Source organism: Girardinichthys multiradiatus, chromosome 18 (genome assembly GCF_021462225.1).
Source record: "Girardinichthys multiradiatus isolate DD_20200921_A chromosome 18, DD_fGirMul_XY1, whole genome shotgun sequence".
In the NCBI taxonomy this organism is placed as follows: Eukaryota; Metazoa; Chordata; class Actinopteri; order Cyprinodontiformes; family Goodeidae; genus Girardinichthys; species Girardinichthys multiradiatus.
The window spans coordinates 625,116-638,800 of NC_061810.1; the positions used below are offsets into that span (position 1 = coordinate 625,116).

At 40.5% G+C, this 13,685-nt stretch overlaps 1 long non-coding RNA gene across 1 annotated transcript in view; it reads left to right on the forward strand.

The window, feature by feature from the left end:
• Positions 1–13,685, forward strand: part of LOC124884536 — a 38,090-nt gene that overhangs the window by 6,043 nt on the left and 18,362 nt on the right. Inside the window, exon 2 of the long non-coding RNA XR_007042460.1 lies at positions 7,164–7,396. This is a non-coding gene — a long non-coding RNA (uncharacterized LOC124884536). The remainder of the gene's footprint in view (positions 1–7,163; positions 7,397–13,685) is intronic.

Below are 13,685 nucleotides of genomic sequence, written 5' to 3' on the forward strand. Positions count from 1 at the left end.
AAACAGTAAATGGTTCCTTAGCGCCTGGTTGATAAGGGAACAAGGTTGGTATAAATGTTCGAATGCATAAATGAATATTTAGATATTCTACGGCTTCTGCTTCTGCCTGTATTTTTCTCAGAGCCTCGCTTTGCATATCCTCCAAACTTGTAAATTATGGATTTGGTCAGCTGGACTCTCAACGTAATTGGTCAAATTTTTTTTTTCCTACGTGAAGACAGGGTAAAGGAGACCCTCTTGTCCAGGTGGGACGTTCTTCTCTGGAAACACAATGGATTCTTGGCAGCAGTGGAAGATTGTGTGCCTGACTACAATGTCGGTCGCGGACGTAGAAAATGTGTACATATTTGGGCTTTTGATAACATGATTTCTGCTTTTTGGAGTTGGTGGTTACCTGGCTTATCGAGTGATTCGCAAAACGTGGGCGGCTGTTCAAAGCATTCCAAAGCTGCCTGCAATGTTAGATGGAGTATGTAGAGCGATCAACACTCAGACTGAAATGTTAAGAAAGCAGAATCGCAAGCTGGACACGATTCTTGAACAGAATCGCAGCCCTGGCAGCGGATGGACTCAGAGGTTAAAGGATATAATCTTGGAGAAGTTGTACACTCCACATCTGCGGAAAATACCAGAAATTTGGCTATTTAGATTCGCAATTGAGACATACCAGTAAAACTCTTAAGGTGGTTGGAAATTCACAACTGCCTGAACCACAACATTTATTGTTTTTCTAAATCTGGCTCCCCAATGTGGCCTTGGCAACATCTGCTAACTGGCTATCGACAAAATATCTCCTGGATGTTATATAAACACGACGCTCTTCCCCAGCAATCCCCTACCAGCTGTGTGCTGATAAGACTATGCGGCTGATTGATAAAACTTCCATCTCTCTTCTCAAGGACAATGGCGCTTCTATCAGTGTTGACAGTCTAATTCTTGCAAACACACTCAGACTTACATTCACACCCTCAAGATTCCACCGTACTCTTGCTGAATCTTTACTTATGTGCGTGTTGCTTACCCCTGCTGAGGTTTTTTTTTGTACTATTTCAGACTCTATTCTTTGCAGAATAGAGTCTGACATATGATTTTTTCCCTCCTATCTTACTTTACCTAAATGTGTGATTTCATTACTTTTCATAGATTTTACCAGCGAAGACCAAACATTATTAGTAACTTGGACTTTAGCTGCTCTTACACCAATGACCCAGCTTTCTTAATTAGATCACAGCACCAGTAAAAGCAATATATTATTAGCACTTCAAAATGTGGATTAAAGCTGTTTTGTACCAGTGACTCAGCTTCACTAGTTAGAATTCAGTGGAATGATGAGACTTCTTAGCACAAGATGCTTTCCCCTACATAGAGGACTTAATGATATAATTACCTCTTTAGAAATATTGGTTTAGAACCAACTCTTACCAGTAAAACCCAAAGGATTATTAATGTTATCTGTATCATTGTAATATTGACCAGAAATTTTTAGATTTCTCAGAAGGATTCATAGATTTTTAGATTTCTTAGCATTTGATTTGTTTTTCTGTGTTCTTTGTGATTGTATTGTAATTGTATGTACAGCGCTTTGAGTGTCTCGTTACTGAAAAGCGCTATATAAATAAACTTACCTTACCTTACGGAGCAAACATGGTGCTGTTAAATGTAGCAGTTTTTTTTTCTTCCTTTTACTGGTAGAGGGTGCTAATATTCTTTGGTAAGTTAGTCACGCTTAAGCGCAATACGAAGGTCTACTAGTTTCATTATTATAGCAATGTAAACTTACAGACCGTTGAAAAATTATGCATTTTATTTTATGGTACAGAAAATATAGAAGGCAATGGTTACAAGTTTAATGAATATACGTGGTAAACAGGGTAAAAGCACTCATGGGAAAGATTGACAAGGATAAAATGGGTTGTAATAATTTAAGGTCAATAATTCATTTATGGTAAATTAATAAGGCATGAAAGTTAAAAACAGCATATTATTTGAGCAACTAAAGATATTTACGTTCTGTATATTATTAGCCCTTATGATGTGTTCACATGCAAGGCTTTGTCAACAAAAGAATTGTGAACCACCCGTTTGAGAGTCCATGTTTTCGACCCGGACTAGAGACCGTAAAAACTAAACTGAGTCAGCCGAGAGAGCGACTTAGCTGCAAATTAAGGATATACCCATTCCAGTTCGTAAGGAGACGGGAGCGGAAAGCCAGCAGTTTGAGTATGGCCGGGCAGGAGTGCTGGAAGAAAGGGGGAGAAGAACAAGAGCACTCTGATGTCCGACTGAGCTGCAAGTATCAGGAGGTGGCTTGCGTCATGATAAAATGTTAGTGGCGAGAATAGACCGGTCTAGGCAGACTTCTGATTGAGCGAGGGTGGATGCAGCTTTGGCGGAGAAGGATTTGTGGTACTGATAGAAAAATCGAGCAGCCATGTTTGAGATGTAGGTCAACAATGAGAGACGGATAGGTATCGAGTTTATTCTATGGTCGGGTTAACTGAGCAGAAGACGTCTATGAAATACATAAAGGTGGCCACAAGCTCGCCAAAAGGGAGATTCTTAGTAAGGATCAGATGATTTGAACACAGCAGTAAAGCCATCAGGGAAAGCGACACAGTGGTCAACCTCGGGAGATGGTAAAATGAGAGAAACCAGATTAGTGAGCTGCCCCTGCAGGATTTGGAGTGGAGCCTGAGTGAGGTGTTAGAATGCATGGGAGTATATGATCTACCTGAATGTAAAAGAGGAATCCTACCTGAAACTGCTGGCTAAGGATAAGCGTAAATATAGTAAGATTGTTATTCACGCTGGCGGTAATGACACCTGGTTACGTCAATCGGAGGTCACCAAAGTTAGTGTTGCTTCGGTGTGTAAGTTTGCAAAAACAATGTTGGACTCCATAATTTTCTATGGTCCCCTCCCCGATCTGACCAGTGACAACATGTTTAGCCGCATGCTGTCATTCAACTGCTGGCTGTCTAGGTGGTGTCCAGAAAACGATGTGGGCTACATTGATAATTGGCGAACATTTTGGGGAAAACTTGGTCTGATCCTGAGATACGGCATCCATCCCACTTTGGATGGAGCAGCTCTTCTTTCTAGGAATCTGGCCGAATTTATTAGTTCTCCAAAACTCTGACAACCCAGGGTTCAGAACAGGAAGCAGGGTCATAGCTTAACACTCCTCACTGAAGCTTCTGTACTGCAACCCTCACCTTACCCTATTAAGACAGTGTCTCGCCCACGGCCAAAATAGAATAGATTAAAAAATAATGTAAAAGTAGGAAATCATGAAAATCTCATAAAAATAAACACAACTCAGACTGAAAAGAAAAATAAAACAATTAAATGTTGCTTACTGAACATAAGATCTCTCTCTTCAAAGACATTGCTAGTTAGTGACCTGATTTGTGACAATCAGATTGATTTATTTTGCCTCACAGAAACCTGGCTGTAGCAAGAGGATTATGTTACTATAAATGAGTCAACTCCTACTAATTATTTAAATTTTCACATTCCTCGAAATACTGGGCGAGGAGGAGGAGTAGCAACCATCTTTCAGTCGGATTTATTGATTATTCCCACACCAATCAATAGCTACAACTCTTTTGAATATTTAATCCTTAGTTTTCCTCATCCAAATTGCAAAGCACTAAAACTACTTTTGTTTGTTGTTTTGTACCGTCCACCAGGCCCTTACTCTCAATTTTTAGATCAGTTTTCAGACCTTTTATCTGATTTAGTGTTAAATACAGATAAAGTTATTATAGTGGGGCATTTTAACATTCATGCTGACACTGAAAGTGATAGCCTAAATATAGCGTTTAATGCTATCTTAGACTCAATTGGCTTTGCTCAAAACATTAACAAACCTAACCACCTTTGTCTTTATTCTCTGGACCTTGTGCTGACATATGGTATTGAGTGTAAAGACATACCAATATTCTCTCATAACCCTGTCCTGTCTGACCATTTTTAAATAACCGTTGAGTTTGTTGGGACCACAACCATGGATTGCAACATGAAAACTCAGGTACAGACTTTTCTGGAACTTTCAAACTAAATTGCATTTAACCGACTTCAAGCACAACTTCAGAAGGGGAAGGGGGGTAACAGCGGACTTCCCATGATGCCACTGCCTGTATAAAACCCCACCTTCCCAATGGTCCAATCTCTTCCACACCGTTGATCATCGGGACAGGGGAGGCACAGCGCGCTAATGTCTCTTTGCTGGCAAACAGACAAAAACTCTTCAACTGGATCCGAGAGTGTCATACAATCAGCGACCATATGCACTAAGATAAGTACAAATGAGTCACTGTCTGTGTAACCAGTAGATTCATTCATGAATGGGAATTAAGGTACAAGCCTGGCTTGCAGAAGCAAACTGTGTTCCAGAGAACTCCCTGCAGAGATGCTGTCTCTACGAAGCTGAGTGGAGCAGTTTTCTCCGGCTGGAAAGAGGACAACAGAGGCCGCATCAACGTGGTAACGTGCAGCTTGGTCGGCCCCACAGCGAGACACCCCCCCCCAACAGCATCGGAGGTTAGCTGAAGCTAACCTTCGTTCAAAGTTCATCAAACTTCGTTGTTGCCCGGACAGGTACTCAGCATGGCTCATACGAGGTTAGGGTTTGGGCAGAGTAATAGAGAAAGATTTATGATCTGAACGTTTTCATTTTATGAAGTTTGGTTTTGTTTGTGTTGAACTCAGCTATCTTGGTGCTAGCAGAATATCTGCAGCACACATGTTCAGTTTTGTGTTCTTTGTCTGTGTGTTTTTAAAGTTAAGACAACCTTTATTTAAAGGGTGATTTTAAACACAGAAGATCGGCCATAACGCGCTGTCCACACTTATGCATTTTAACCCTTTTATTAACCCTGGTATTTTAAAGGTATGTGTTTGATTCTGGTGCTAAGCTATCAGCTTCTTTTGTTAGCTTTAACTGCTAACAGGTAAGGACACGTGCTTGTTGCTAAAGAATATTTACCCAGAAAAGTTGTTAGTTTTCAATCCAGTAAATAATATTTCCCTAACATTATTTTAATAAATTTGATAGCTAATGAAACACCTTTAAGCACCATTTGTCCAGAAAGATTTGGCTCTTTTCCAACATATTCCCTTAATAATATTTATTTAAATATTATTTTAATAAATAAAGGCAGCTAATGAGACACAGTTGAGAATTAGTGATCCAGAAGGTTGGTTTTATTCAGCAGATCATTCTTTAAAACATTATTTTATTAAAATAATATTTTATCTGATCTTGCATTGTGAATGGTTATCTAAACGTTTGCTGATTATTGCCTAAGTTAGTTCCAAGACTAACTTAACTTCACTTCCAGATTCTTCAAGATAATCCTTGGTTCTCAAACAAACATTGCATGATAATGTTGCATCACTCTTTTAGTCATAATTTTCAATCATCTTTAATCAACTTGTTTATATTGTACATAGCCCATTAGTCTTTGGTATTCTTTAATTCTGCTTGGTAGTTTAGTTGGATTGTTTTAGCATAGTAAAGAGTTTGTTGATTGAAATATGTTTGACTTTGAGTTGACTTATTTTTGTTAATAAATTCTTGTATTTTAAGAAATTGTGTGAATTCATTCCATGTGTGTGCAGAGTTTTATTGTTCAATAATGCCAGTACGCCAAGGCTCACCCTTTGATTTTGTCCTATTACCACTGCCTTACTGGGCTGGTATTCACAGGACAACCCTTAACAGACCAAAATATTATTTGATAAAATATTAAAATATTAATATTAAATAATATATTCAGATTCATAGTCACAACAAGTTTAATTTAACCGAGTACTCCACACTTGAAAGAAAATTTCATTATAGTAGATCATTATCAGGCGATGCTGTAACAACCTTTAAAGAATCTGTCCCACTTTTAATTTCCTCATTATCACAGAAAAACACAGTGGAGGGCAATAATTTTGTTTATTCCCCTTCACAAATTGATTCTTTTGTTCATAGTGTTTCTTCATCATTGCGTGATGCATTAGACAATGCAGCCCCCTTGAAAAAGAAGGTAATCACTAATAGGAGGCTAGCTCCCTGGTTTAATTCAGATCTGCGTCCTTTAAAGCACAATGTCAGGAAATTGGAGAGAAAATGGCATTCTACACACCTAGAGGATTCCTACTTAATCAGGAAAAATAGCCTACTGTTGTATAAAAAGACACTTCGCCAAGCCAGAAAAGCTTATTTCTCATCATTAATAGAAGAGAACAAGAATAATTCTAGGTTTCTCTTTAGTACAGTTGCTAAACTTACACAGAGTCATAGCTCTGTTGAGCCATCCATTCCCTTAGCTCTTAGCAGCCATGACTTTATGGGATTCTTCTTAAATAAAATTGATTCAATTAAAAATAAAATCTTTGACATACTCCGAAAGACGATTACTTCATCCTCAGCAAGTGAGACAACATTGGAAGTAACTGCAGAACCTGATCTGTGTTTGGACTGTTTTGATCCTGTGGAGCTTCCTGAGTTATCAGAAATATTAGCTTCATCTAAACCTTCAACTTGTATGTTAGACCCAATCCCAACCACATTATTTAAGGAAGTGTTCCCTCTGATTACCTGCCCCATTTTAGATATGATTAATCTATCCTTAGTAAATGGATCAGAACCACAGGCTTTTAAGTTAGCTGTAATTAAACCTTTTCTTAAGAAACCTTCACTTGATCGAGATGACTTGAAAAATTACAAACCTATATCCAATCTTCCATTCTTATCTAACATTCTTGAGAAAATAGTTGCTAATCAAATGTGTGAGCATTTATACAGCAATGACCTGTTTGAAGAGTTTCAGTCAGGTTTCAGAGCTCATCATAGCACTGAAACAGATCTGCTGAAAGTCACTAATGATATTCTTATGGCCTCAGATAAGGACTTGTGTTTGTACTGGTTCTGTTAGATTTCAGTGCTGCATTTGATACAGTTGACCATAATATTCTCTTAAAAAGGCTAAAGTATGCTGTAGGGATCAGGGGAACAGCGCTAGGCTGGTTTAAATCTTATTTGTCTGACAGATTCCAGTTTGTTCATGTAAATTATAAATCATCTTTAAACTCCAGGGTTAATTTTGGAGTACCACAGGGTTCAGTACGTGGGCCAATTTCCTTTACTATATATATGCTTACAATAGGTCAGGAGAATCCGTCATGAAGCAGTGCGAGGGACCGGCCAAGTTACCGAAGACGTAGTCAGACATGACGCGGCTGATCATCGAAGCTCAGCTGAAGAGCGGGTTAATCCATGACTGGAGGTCCTTAAAAGCGAAGCCTTGGAGGATGATTGATTGAAGACACATGCTGATCTGACGCTGATTGGATGGAGAAGAGATGAACGGTGGAGTCATAGGATGGCCGAGGGGTGGAGGTGAGTCTTTCAGTTTGAATTTTTGTCAAAACTCCATAAAATAATATTAAAACTCATATCATTAATGCTGAATATGGTATGTTGACATGCTGTCTTTTAAGCCAATCCTTTGCAAGCTTTAACAGGTGGTTGGGTAGTGTAGTTTTTTAGACCTCGGACTCTGATACCATAGGATGTGGCTTCAACTTCTGGACAGGGTCCCTGATGATGAAGTTCTAACCTGACCCTATGAAAAATGTTATCATATTAATTGATGGAACATTCTAAACAATATATATTATTGTATATATAGGCCTGGTTAATTGAGAATATTTTGGTAATTTTGTGACAAATTATGTATTTATATGGAATTTATTAAAAGTGGCCAAGTACTGTAGAAACGAAGGTTAACCGTTTTTGGTGGATAAAGCACTAAATCCAGCGACTTGAATAAACAATCATATTGCTCCTTCTGCAGCCAATTCTTTGCAGGTCTTCACAGGTGGTCAGGTAGTACAGCATTATTTGTTTTGCAGTCAATTTCATTGAGGTCTTATTTTAGTTCATGTACATCAGAGTTGCTGGCCTGCAACACAGATTATCCTATGTGTAAGTGTGTGTTTTTGGGCGGGGGAGGTTGCTGGCAGGGACACAGCTCATTAAACAATCTTTTTACACAACAAAGGGAGGCAGTTCACACGTTTGGGAGGATTTCATTGCAGACTAGAGTCTGCACTTTGGTACTTCTAGTGTTAAGCCAATATTTTTCAACCTTTCACAGGTGGTCTGGTAGTGTAGTGGGTTATGCCTTAAAGACTTTTCCAGCATTAATCACAAAATCTTATTCCACAAATACTACTTTGAGAGGATTGCCATATATTATTCTATCCCCAATCTTCCCATTGACTCCTCATGACTTGGGTAGTCCAATGGTTAAGAGTGTAGACTGTGGTATGGAAGGTTGGTGGTATGAAGCTCAGAATTTTTGTTTTTGTTTTTTTGTTTTATGATTTTTATCACACAATTACTGAATTATAAGACTCTATATTGTGGATTACATTTTAAAGGTTGCTTCAGCATTAATCCACACATTTAAAAAAAAACTGTTTTTATTTGTTTTTTTCTCACAGCAGTGGTTTGCCTTACATTACATATGACCAGTCACAGAGTAGTCAAAACTGCTGCAGACCACAGCTGTCAGCATTTTGTGTGAAGCCTGCCATGTAAAGGGGCCAGGAGAGGGACCCAGAGGATCAACCATGCTACTTCCTCACAAACTATGGCAGATGAGTGATGTTGCTTATGATGAAATATGGATTTTCTAATATTTGTTCATTTCAGGGCATTGCGTTGTACAAAATGCTTTGTTTTGTTGAAAAAATATTACATTTAGGGACAGTCTAAACAATGCATATCATTGCCATTACATACATTGTTAATTTCGAAAATTATGAGGCATAGTGATTTTATGAAACTTGCATAAAATGCCCTGTTCGCTCAAAGTACAAATTAAAATTGTAAAACATAATTGGTCTAAGGCCATGGGACTTTTATATCATACTTCTGTTATTAAATGCTAACTCTACCAACATTTTTAGAACTTAAGGAGACTGGATTTTCCATAAATATTTTAAGTGTTCCTCCAATATTACAATTTTGCCACAATACAATCTAAGGGCTAGTCTGTGAGGTGTGAGGGCTTTTTGCAAGCAAGTTCTAACCTGACCCTATGGAAAATTTGGTCATATTAAATGATGATCGTGTGCTGTGTTGGCGGGACTCGTGACATGGCATGCTTGGAGGGGAGGGGCTGGGGTCAGACTTGCTGGGAAGGGCTTGGAACCCGTTCATAACTGCTTGCAGTTCTAGTTATTGTTATATATTGTATATTTTTTTGCTGAATTAGAAATTAATAAACTTTTGGAATATTTTTGAGTATAAATATGGGCAAACAGAACTGTCTGTAGCTCTGAAATTAGGTTTGTTCACAACTGATTCTAGAAAAATAAACGGAATGAAGAGTAATTATTTCTAGACCATGGTGTGATTTCTTCAATAATTTAGGAACACCGATGTAATATAAAAGCCACTTTTGTTTATATTTTTGTTTAAGAGAGACACATCTGTGTTGAATCCTTGGCACTGAACAATTGTTCTGTAACATTTTTACTTTTTTTTCTGATTTTGTTTTCTGGTGGAATAATCTTTCACAAAGTTGCTGTCTTTTCACTTTAAACTACAGCTTTTAAAAGAATAGGTTTTGTCTTTGCACTTAAAAGTGCCAATGAATCATTGAAAGAAAAAAAAAGGCAACCAATGAATGAGCCTTTTTTCTACACCTAAAAGAAAACTTCACAGAAAACAAAATCAAACTATAGCTAGGCACTTTGCTATCAGTGACTATACATTAAATTTCCCACAGTTAGTGAATTTATCCCATTCAAGAGAAAACAGTATTTTCAGTATATGTGACCACATCTTGTGTAGAGCCCGCTCAATTTTCTTCTCTTGTATAAATACAGAACTTAAGACAGTGTCCTTCTCCTGTCATTTTTCCTAAGGTCTAAAGCAAACATTTCAACACTAGTCAGATTCTGCAAAGTTTTTACTTAAGCTTATGGTTAAATACCTGTACTGGTGCAAAACCCTGACTTATTGTCTGTTAGGTTCTGCTTGTCTACTCAATTGGTCTGCGAGTTTTTTGTATGTTTGCTGTAAGGACAATGAGCTATGGTGGCTAATGGTAATGGTTTAGTCACCAGGAACACTTCGGGGTTTCACACCATCAAATCTTAAGTTTTTACTTGTGAGGGATTAATATTGCCAACAATCCTATGCTCTTTCTCCTGTTCTCTTTAGGGGTTAGCTCCTATTGGGCAGGATCTGGTAATGTCTCCATCCAGTCTTTTGCTCCTCTTCATACTTGTCTTTTCCGCTTTATTCAGGACCTGGTCACAGGGTCAGCAGACTTAGTAGAGACGTCCAGACTTCTCTCTTCCCAGACACCTCCTCCAGCCCCTCTAGGGGAAGCCCAAGGCATTCCCAGGCCAGCCGAAAGACATAGTACCTCCAGCGTGTCCTAGTCTGTCCTCTAGGCATTCTCCAGGTAGGACATGCCTGGAACACCTTCCGGGGCAGGCGTCCAAGAAGCATCCGATACAGATACCTGAGCTACCTCAACTGACTCCTCTCGATGTGGAGGAGCAGTGGCTATACTTCGTGCTCCTCCAGGATGGCCGAGCTCCTCACCCTATCTCTAAGGAAGTGCCCAGTGCCTGCGGAGAAAGCTAATTTCAGCCACTTGTATCCGGGATCTCGTTCTTTCGTTCATGCCCACGGATGAGGGTGGGAAAGTAGACTGACCGTTAAATCGAGAGCTTTGCTTTTCGGCTGAGCTCTCTCCTTACCACAATGGACCAGCTAAGCGTCCTCATTACTGCAGTAGCCACACTGATCCATCTGTCAATCTCCTGCTCCATTCCCCCCTCACTTGTGAACAAGATCCCGAGGCACGTGAACTCCTCCACTCAAAGCAGGAGTTCCCCTCCAACCTGAAGAGGGCAAGCCACCCTTTTCTGGTCAAGAACTGGTACATGCTGTAGGTTTTGGCTAAAGAGGGCCAGCAGGACCACGTCATCTGCAAAAACAAGAGGTGAAATCCATTGGTCCCCAAAACAGACCCCCTCCGGCCCTTGGCTACGCCTGGAAATCCTGTCAATGAAAAACAGGACCAGTGACAAAGGGAAGCCCAGCTGGAGTTCAACATGCACCGGGAACAAGTCCGACTTAGTGCCATCAATGTGGATCAAACTCCTGCTCTGGTTGTTCAGAAACTGGAAGGCTCCTAATAAAGGGCCTCTGACTCCAAACTCCTAGAGCGACCCCACAGTGTCATGATTCTAGAAACGGGTCTGACCCACATGCAGAAATACACTCAGGAGAAGTTTACAGATATAAGAGATTTATTTTTACAGAAATGAGTAGTGGCGAGAGAACCAGGACTGGTAGATCTCCAACTGCACAGAGAAGGAGAGAACAGGTAAGTACAGAGTGATGGGATGACTAAGATAGTTAAAGTAATAGAAACACTTACTGGAAAGATGATTGAACCGCTAGGGGGAAAGAGAGATGTGGAGTCTGGGAGCACGAGACTCCACATCTCACAGATCAGAGGAAACTGAGCAGGGTAATATTCAAGGTAGGTCAGTCTATGGATGCTTGAAGGAGGTTTCCAGGATGTCCAGTTGAGCTTAGTCCGTGGTGTGAAGAAGGTGTGGCATGGTGTGCTGGGTGGTGTGGCTTGCACGGGAACTTGTTGGAGGGTGAACAAGGTTCGCTTATGACTGTGGCCGGTTGATCGCAGAGCCAGAAAGCTGCCAACTTGAAATTTTGTCTAGAGCAGGAACTGGAGGCTTGAATCTTGGATCCAGAAGTCAGGAAACAAACTGGAAAAATGGGCTTGATTTGGGAGACGTGAAATGTGGGATGAATTCGAAGACTCGAGGGCAGAGGGACAGTAGTGGGACTGACCACAGACTCAATCTCATAAAGCCAAGTGAAACGGGGAGAAAACCTCTTGGACATGGACTTGAGGGGAATGTCTTGAGATGAAAGCCAGACCTTTTGACCGGGGAGATATTATGGAGCTGGTCTGCGTCTTCTATCCGTGAATCTTTTATTTTGTTCTGCAGTGCAGTGAAGAGCTGATTGTGGCCGGTTGATCGCAGAGTCAGGAAGCTGCCAGCTTAGAATTTGTCTAGAGAAGGAACTGGAGGCTTGAATCTTGGATCCAGAAGTCAGGAAACGAACTGGAAACAGAGCCTTGAAAGTAACTCGGTAAGGAGGACACACAGAGGTTAGTTGAAGCTCTAAGAAAACACAAAAGCTTAAGCACAAAGCTAGAGTCTGGTGAGAGTCTGTTACCACTGATGGCTCACACTCAGGCTTCAAAGTGCTGGCAGCCTCCTGCTTAAATGCTCCCAGCAGCGATCAGCACGATCAGCCACACCTGTCACCTGTGCACCCATGAGCTCCCACGTCACCTATGGACTAAGCAGAGTTAATAGCAGGCAAGAAACAGAAAACAAACAGATACTCCCAGACACACAGGCCACCTTGAGGGACACGGTCGAATGCCTTCTCCAGGTCCACAAAAAACATGGACTGGATGGGGAAACTCCCATGAACCCCTGAGCACTGTACAGGGTGTGGAGCTGGTCCAGTGTTCCATGGCTGAGATAAAAACCACACTGCTTCTAGTGAAGCCGAGGTTCGACTATCAGCTGGACTCTTCTCTCCAATACCCTGACATAGGCCTTACCAGGAAGGTTGAGGAATGTGATCCCAGTGTAGTTGGAACACACTCTCTGGTCTCCCAGTATGCCAGTTCAGAGGCACTGTTTCTGACCGCCACGCAATGTTGAAGAAGTTTGTTAGCCACGACAGTCCGACAACATCCAGAGACTTTGGCCTGGGTGATGAACAAGTCCGACTCCAAGTCCCCAATCTCTGCTTCCACCAGGAAAGCCATGACAGCAGCATTGACGAGATCCTTGAAGTACTCCTTTCACCGCCCGATAATGTTCCCAGTTGAGGTCAGCAGCTCCCAGTAATGTCTCCCCACCCCCACGGTTTACAGTGGGGGAGGGGAGACAATGCCTTGTCTCAGCCTCAACACTGTATTGTATTGTTGCTCAGTGCGTTAAGAGTCAGTATTGGCATAACGTCTTTCATGAAATTGCAGATAATAATATGCAAAAGCCTTTCTTTCTGTACCTAAGGTTGTGGAAGCCTTACAACCCTGCCTACAGCTTCTTCATCTCTGTCTTGCTCAGGCATCAACAACACTGATTTCTCATAGATTCCTTAGAAAAGTTTTTAGACTTTGTTTTTGAGATCTTTGAGAGCTATTTTGGAGGAAACTGGTATGAGCAGCTTTACTGCCAAAAATTCCACCTGTCCTTGGAATAACCCTCAAATTTGTTCATCGCCTAACTGTTAAGTGCTGCCTGAAACGGAAAACCTCTAAAGCCTTACTGTGGACAGCTTTCAACATACCCAACATAGCCTTTTTATTTGTTTGTTAATGAATACCAAATAGGAAAGAAATTATCTAAATATATCCTCATCTAGAAACCAAAAGGATGACATCAACAAATCTCCCTAAAGTAGCAAAATGTATAAACAACCACATTATGTTAGTGTTTATTGACAGACGTGTGGTAAACACACAGGATTTCATTTAAAGGACATGAGTTGACACCTTCCACACGTTGGATTTTATTTGAAAAAGATGAACTAAATTAAAAAA